General features: G+C 41.4%; 1 long non-coding RNA gene across 1 annotated transcript in view; it reads right to left on the bottom strand.

Moving 5' to 3' along the window:
• Positions 1-3032: 3032 nt before the first annotated feature.
• Positions 3033-8436, bottom strand: part of LOC139028701 (uncharacterized) — a 7514-nt gene continuing 2110 nt past the window's right edge. Inside the window, exons 1-2 of the long non-coding RNA XR_011480949.1 lie at positions 5800-8436; positions 3033-5687 (exon numbers count right to left, since the gene is read on the bottom strand). The exon at positions 5800-8436 is cut by the window's right edge and continues 2110 nt beyond it. This is a non-coding gene — a long non-coding RNA (uncharacterized lncRNA). The remainder of the gene's footprint in view (positions 5688-5799) is intronic.

Raw genomic sequence — 8436 nt, 5'->3', positions numbered from 1 at the left:
ATAGTGAAGACATTTAAACTATGAAATAACACATATGGAATCATGTAGTAACCAAAAAAAGTGTCAAAATATATTTTATATTTGAGATTCTTCAATAAGCTACCCTTTGCCCTGATGAGAGCTTAGCACACTCTTGGCATTCTCTCAACCAGCTTCATGAGGTAGTCACCTGGAATTCATTTCAATTAACAGGTGTGCCTTGTTGAAAGTTAATTTGTGGAATTTCTTTCCTTCTTAATGCGTTTGAGCCAATCAGTTGTGTTGTGACAAGGTAGGGGTGGTATACAGAAGATGGTCTTTTACCAAATAGGGCTAAGTCCATATTATGACAAGAACAGCTCAAATAAGCAAAGAGAAACAACAGTCCATCATTACTTTAAGACAAGAAGGTCAGTCAATCCGGAAAATTAAGAACTTTGACACCGTCTGTGATTTATTTCAAATTCAAGGCACACTTAACCAGCATGGCTATCACAGCTATAATGGCACGAGGCCAGACCCAGATGCAGACACGGGAGGCAGATGGTTTGAGTCTTTGATATTTATTATATTTCAAAAGGGTAGGCAAGAGAATGGTCGTGGACAGGCAAAAGGTCAAAACCTGTTCAGAGTCCAGGAGGTACAGTGTGGCAGGCAGGCTCGAGGTCAGGGCAGGCAGAAAAGGTCAAGCAGGCGCATACAGAGTCCAGAAACAGGCAAGGGTCAAAACCGGGAGGACTAGCAAAAGAGAATAGAAAAAGCAGGAGGACGGGAAAAACACGCTGGTTGACTTAAACAGACAAGACATACTGGCATAGAGACAGGAAACACAGGGATAAATACACCGGGGAAAATAAGCAACACCTGGATGGGGTGTTGACAATTACAAGGACAGGTGAAACAGATCAGGGCGTGACAACAGCATTTTGCAGCGATATGCCATCCCATCTGGTTTGGGCTTAGTGGGACGATCATTTGTTTTTCAACAGAACAATGACCTAACGTACCTCCGGGCTGTGTAAAGGCTATTTTACCAAGAAGAAGAGTGATGGTGTGCTGCATCAGATGACCTGGCCTCCACAATCCCAAACCATCGCAATTTGGTTTAGGTCTGGGGATGAGTTGGACCGCAGGGTGAAGGAAAAGCAGCCAACAAGTGCTCAGCATATGTGGGAACTCCTTCAAGACTGTTGGAAAAACATTCTAGCTGAAGCTGGTTGAGAGAATGCCAAGCGTGTTTAAAGCTGTCAACAAGGCAAAGCATGGCTATTTGAAGAATCTCAAATATAAAATATATTTTGATTTGTTTAACACTTTTTTGGTTACTACATGATTCCATCTGCCATTTCATAGTTTTGATGTCTTCACTATTATTCTACAATGTAGAAAATAGTAAAAATAAAGAAAAACCATTGAATGAATAGGTGTTCTAAAACTTTTGACCGGTAGTGTGTTTCCCATGCCAGTAAAGCCCTTTGAATTGAATGGAGAGAGAGAGAGAATGGAGAGAGACAGGACATCCACACTGACCAGCCAGGGGGAAAGTATGGCTAAATGTCCCTTTCATCATCATAAACGGATGGCATCATCGTCACGTTCCCTCATGTATCTCTCCATCAGCACATGAAAGAAAGCTGACTAGATAACGCAATGAAAGATCACAAACACACCGTTAAATCTCACTGGACTGTCTGGTGCATTTGCTGTAGCAGTGTAATACAATACTTTGCTTAGTTAGGTTCAGCGCCCATCCACCCACTGCAACCAGGAGTAAGTCAACGCACACCCACACAGTAGGGGGTTTCCCACCCAGATGCCACTTCAGTCGGCATTTTCAAAACTGATTAGACTGTATCATAAAACCTGAGCAAAGCAAAAACCCCAACGTAGTGCCTAGCCTTCCTTTATAGGCCCCCCACTTACTAAGGACTACAGGTTTTATATCTGGTGGTTCACTTACGTCTGCGGAAAACAGTGTAAAAGACCTTTGAAAACTTTGAAACTTAAACCAGCACAGTGTTTGGAAAGTAAGGTCAAATATGGAAAAACTACATTTCATTGTTTTTCGGTTTAACTCACTTCTTTGTAGGTCTCTCGTACTCCAGGAGTAATGCTGGGTTGTAGGACTGTCTGATACAGTAATTACTATTCTTGGAAGAACACACCTCCTCCACAACATTACTCATGTAAATATGACCCGGTGAGATGACAGAGAGATCATGCAAAGTGCTTCTGAGCCCCCAGCCTGCCGTTGAACCTGTAACCCTGTCAGTGTCCCAAATGGCACCCTATCCACTAGGGCGGGGGCATTCAACTCTTACCATAGGAGGTCCACCTGTTGTGGAACTGGCTTCGAGGTCCAGCGTTGAGTTTGAAGGCCCTAGATAGAGCACTATATAGGGAATAGTGTGACATACGGGGAACATCATTGTGATGATGACAAAAGGTACACAGCAAATTGGCCAGTGTTGATTTTTCAGTGTTACATTTCTAGTGCTGATTCAGGAGTAAAACTCTGTTACAGTGAAATTAATACTCAGTGGTGTAAAATAACTTGTGTTCGGTAAAATAACTTGTGTTCGTGTTAATTAAACGGTCCCATCAAAACCACACCCTTCATTATTATATTTTCCAGCATACTATGCAGGTTGGTATTTTTTGGGCAATTGTTTTTAATATCTGTGCTTTTGCATGTACATTGATTCATTAATCTTATGCTACACAAAGATAAATAACATACTTTTTCTAAATTAATCCAATCAATTAGTTAGATTTAGTACACCCGTTACTGAAATGGTTGCTCCGGTTTAAATGATTTAGGTGAGTTCCTAATCCTGGAAGTCATGTGAATGCAGGTTGCGGGTGAATAAAAGGTTAAACTGTTGGATGTCTTAACTCTGGCTGGACTCCTAAACTGGAATTACACATCACTTTGCCAGCCAGCATAATGTGATTTGCAGGCCTGATGTGACCTGTAATTTGTAAACCAGGATTTTCCTAACACCACTGTATTAGGGCCAAACTAGGACAACAAAGCAAGACTGAATGCTATATGTAATGTACTGTCATAAAGTAACATTTTTATTTAATTACATTTTGTATTTTGGAATTTTTTTGTTACATTTCCTTAAAAACCAGCTCATTTATATTTGTACAACATTTATAAACATAAAAACAGCATAAAGGCTAAAAAACAGCATTTGAGTATACACTGTAATTGTTAAAATTCACCTTGATACTTATTTGGTGAAGGCCACAGACCTGTACAAAGAAAGAATTCAACAACCATGTCTCTGTCACTAACAAATACAGTCATGGGTGGTAACTCTACAATTCACTCAAAAAGAAAAGCCCCCATGGGAAATATGCAAATTAGGCTTTACACAGTGTTAAAAGAACATCCAAAATCACTTACTGTAACAACGTTTTTGCACAACACTAATAGCAGTTACCTCTAGATTAACACTAGTGTTGAATAGAAATCCCTGTGAGTGTTAATTACCTCAGTGTTCAATTTGAGTAACAATGGCAAGTGTAATGCAGTGTTAATTTCACACTACAAAGCATTACATCAACACTCAAAATATAGAATTTTAATCAGAGTAATTTTTACACTGTAGAGTGGAACCATATGTTATCTGAGGTAGTGTTAAAATGAACGATTTACGTGTTGATTTCATTTACTGTGTAGGTTTCTGTTACACTCTCCACCAGACTCCCCATCACCCTGAACCTCAATCCCCCCCCAGTACCTCCTACTGAAACAAGCCATCCAGCATCCCATAACAAACAAACAATGTTGTGCTCCTTATTTGTGTGGAAAATCAGATCAGGTTGTGGTTTGGGGCTCTGATAAATTGGAAATGAGTCTGTTGTACTGCAGGAATTACAATAATGAATTTCTGGAGGGACAAACAGCCCTGATGTCTGACACACTTCAGCTCATGCGTTCACTCACTGCTGAAATAGTTTGCAAACTAACAGTTTATGCGTCCCACATGGCACCATATTCCCTATGATGCACTACTTTTGACCAGAGCCCTATGGGAGATAGTAATGCACTGTATAGGGTGCCATTTGGGAAGTATACACTGTTAGTCTTCAAAATATTTCAGCAGCATTTCAGGGCCAGCATGCAGCTAAAGTAAGAAAGTGGTTTATCACACTGCCTGTCTGCCTAAAATAGTCTGAACTGGTCTGTAGTGTCACACACACGCACCACACACACTCACTCTCTCTTTATCTTTCCATCTCTCTCTCTGGCGGTTAAGGCCAGTAACCGAAAAGGTCCCTGGTTCGTATACCTGAGCCGACAAGGTGAAAAATCTGGCGATGTGCCCTTGAGTAAGGCACTTAACCCTAATTTTCTCCAGGGGCGCAGTACTACTATAGCTGACCCTGTGAAACAACACATTTCCCTGCACCTATCAGGTATGACAATAAAACATATTTTTCTCTCTCTCTCATGGGGCAGTCACTCATCGCTAATCTGAGCTATACGAACTAATCTGAGCTATACGAACCAACAAAATAAAGAAACAGGTCGATTTTAAATGAGAAAACGTGGTGGGTGTCTTTGCATAAGACGAGTTTGAAATGGAAATGAAAAGAGATTTTAGGTCTTATTTAGTCTGCAGACGATTAGGAAAATAAACGGAGTGCTGCACCTCAGATCTCAAATCAAGCTCATTGGCAGCAGACCGGACCTCAAACCCAAACCACTCATCATAGATTGAAAATACCATGATTATACGCACGTGATTATATGTATGCTGCTATATGCAGAGTACCCGGCATTAAAGTGTACCATTAAAATATGTGATTACGTAGGTATGTGAACATAGATATGCATACGTGTGCACATAGCCACGCACACACACACCCCCACTCTGACTCTACAGATTGCTCACACATGCTTCCAGTCCTGGCCCTCTGCCACCCGTCTCTCTCCCCAGCACAGGAAACTCAACAGGCAGGCAAAGGGCAGGGCGGGTTGGAGACGAGACAAGAGAACCTGATAACCAAAGCGGTTTCCTTTATAGTGTTCTACTGTTGACCAGGGCCCATAGCATCCTACATATATATGTTTTCTCTCTTCTGTACCTTCAGTAATATCTGATGATTCATTAATTGTAGTATGGAGAAGTGATAGTTGACAGTCAGGGAACACTTTACTTGACACCCAGTGTCATAACACTTTATGACACGGTCACAACCATGTCATAATGTCATAACAGCTGACATAACTTGCCATAACCTGTCATCATATGGTCATAACACTCATGACCCACATAGTTACACCATGACTGTAAATAATTCATTACAACAAAAGACTTAAGAAACAAACTCATTTGAATAAATGTAGGTTTTGACACTTATGTAGGTGTCATAACCAGCCATAAAATAGCAATATATGTCACAACTGGTCTAAACATGGGTCATGACAGTGTTATGACCATATGACAGGTTATGACACGTTATGTCAGACGTTATGACATGGTTATGACCATGATGCTGGTTGTCAAGTAAAATGTTACTTGACTGTCTACCAGCAGTGCATAGAGCAGTGCAAAAGCAGTGCATAGAGAATAGGGTACCATTCAGGATACAACCATAGTCAAAGTTCTGTGAGAGGACATGGACAACAAACCAGCTGCGTACTCCTCCAATCCACTGTATTATAGTTCTCACTCACTTCTCGAATCTTCCTTCTAATCGGAGTTTTTATATTATTTTTTAAATCTTACTTTTAGAGGTGTAGGTGTCTCTGAAGAGCTAGACACTTTTTCGCTTCAGGTCTCTCTCTCTCTTCTTCAGCACACACCCATGTTTTGATTTGCTGGCCAGTGGAATGGAAGAGAGAGAGTGTGAATGGGCCAGACGTTGGAGAGAGGTGATTTTCATGTAATCAAAACGGGTGTGTATTCCCGTTCACATTCTGCTGCCTGCTACATAGTCTACTCATACATTGGCATTCAGACAACCACTAATACAGTAATGTTATAATGGATCACTGGTTGCCAAATAGCTGGTGTATTTGCAGTTCACAATCAAAACTATTTGAAAAGTAGATCAAATGTACTGGCCATTGCTTCCCATCTATCGCATCCAATATGTGTCATACGTTGGTTAATATAGCTTACACATCTCACTATTTACTTGACTTCTACATTCATTAAGAATGATGTCATTAACAAAGAAAGAAAAAAAGTCTGCCATTAAAGATATTAATTTGTGCTTTCAAATCTCATCCCAGAGGGTTCAGGTTCTGAACACAGAAAACGAAGAGAGAAAAGCCTCTGTTCAATCCACTGTCTGTCTCTGAACTCATTTGAAATGGAAAGATGGAAATCTGTCTCAAAGATCAGTGTGGTTATTTATCTGAGAGAAAATGGAAATTCTCTGTCTGCGTCCCAAATGGCACCCTTTACCCTATACAGTGCACTTTTTTCGACCCATGGGCCCTGGTCAAAAGTAGTGCCCCTATTGGAAATAAGGTGCCATTTGGGACGAAAGCCTCTATTACCCCAGTGTAAATAGTAGGGTTTACCGTATAGGCCGTATTCCTCCAGTATCCAAAATATCAAAGCGTTTTTTGTAGTTACTATTTCAAGTTGCAGGGACTCACCCGTTTCCCCACTCCTCTCCTCCACACAAGTTCTCCACTACAACTTCAAAGGCAGCAGTATTCTTTTTTTAACCCTGCCTTTCTTCTCTCTTAAACAAAAGGAGAGCAGAAAGAAATCAAACCATGGACAAGAAGACAGCGTACGCATCCGGAATGGCACCCTATTCCCTGTACAATGTACTACTGGGCGCTGGTCAAAGTAGTGCACTATAGAGTGAATAGGGTGCCATTAACGAAGCCAGAATACAAGAGCAGCAGGCCATGTGGTGGAACACTGAGCTAACTGGTCTAACATACTGTATCTGGCAGAAGCATCACAAGGGCTGCATCTGAAAGGCATCGTTTTCATTATACAGTGCACTACTTTTGACCAGGGCCCGCATAGGGTTCAGGTCAATAGTAGTGCATTATGTAGGGAATAGGGTGTCATTTAGGACTCATCCAATATGACCCTGGGATATATAATACAGTAAGCAGGTTCACAGACAGGAGGACAGACAGAAGAAGAGAAAGATTACTGATGGGTAGAAGAATGGCATTGTGGGATTGAATAGAATAGGAGGAAATGTCAGACCATAGAGAATGATAGAGGACTCTTCTTTGTATCTGTCCCATTTTGGCATCTGAGTGCACGGGCAGCGCCGATGAGGCCATCTCCATTTTGAAGTAGTCCATTTTCTTCTTCTCTATGAGTTGGTAAACAAACTGAAAGGGTGCATACTGCCACCTGGGGTGTGTTGTTTGAACAGATATAAAGCCAAGGTTGGCAATTTACTGCCACCTGCAGTTATGGAATGTTTGCTCACAAGTATAATTCATTGGATGAACCCTCCCCTAAAGACCTGGATGGAATTATGTGATCTTTCCTTCACCCAAGTATTTAACTGGGTGAAGTCCCACCCAGTTAAATACCATTAAACTTAAATTAATAGCCTGGGCATTTTTTGACTTCAATCACTGAACACAACCAGCACTAACTAGATACAGGCTTCTATTTGAGCCAGGTGCCTATTTCATTAATGCACACAGCTTCCACCCACCTCTCAGTCTCGCCCTCTTCTGATCCACCTTAAGCTTTGAATTTCAACTTTTTGATTTAGCCATTCTCTAACTCGTTTTGGATCAATTCCAAAATGCCTAGCTGTTGCCTCGCCCAAATCTTGCTCAGTGAATTTGATCAATGCTAGCTTGAATTTGATGTTGTGTTTTCTTGTTGGTGGCGTCATGGAGAGCAACGATGACAGAATTGTAAAGATTTTTTTTATGAGCTGTGTAAACAATTAATTTAGACCCAACATTTACAGGTGTTTATTTGCTATCAAAAAAGGGACAGGCGGCTATATGAGACTTGGCATTTAACGGAAGTTTTAGGGTACTTCAAAAACGGTGAAAGTCCTCAATGGTACTGCCCATGCTAAGATGGGCTTTTGGGAAGATGGGGTGAGGTGGATTGAGAAGGTGGAGAAGCACATGTGCTCCGTCCCGTAATCGCAGCAGAAACCCACTTCTCTCCCCTCCACTCGCTCCTTCCCTGTCAAGAGCTCTGGCACAAAATTCCACACATGCCTTTAATTTGGAAAGAAGGGAGCACAAGAGTGAAGTTATCTTACTGCTCTGGAATTTTCCACCCCTCACCTTCCTCAACGGTTAACCCAGATGCAATTAGAGCGAAGGGGGGTAGACAGGGTGGGGTTATTGGAAGAGGGGTGCCGAACTAACGAATGTGTGCAAAATAAATGGAGTCTGTCTCAAAATATGTCCCATTCGTTTGGCTGTCACTCCCTCTACTTGTTTAAGGCTGTCTAAATGTAAGGGTGTAAATGAGAGTG

Source organism: Salvelinus sp. IW2-2015, linkage group LG14 (genome assembly GCF_002910315.2).
Source record: "Salvelinus sp. IW2-2015 linkage group LG14, ASM291031v2, whole genome shotgun sequence".
NCBI classification, from domain to species: domain Eukaryota; kingdom Metazoa; phylum Chordata; class Actinopteri; order Salmoniformes; family Salmonidae; genus Salvelinus; species Salvelinus sp. IW2-2015.
The sequence above is the reverse complement of the archived record's forward strand: the minus strand, read 5'-3'. Positions and strand labels throughout refer to the sequence as shown.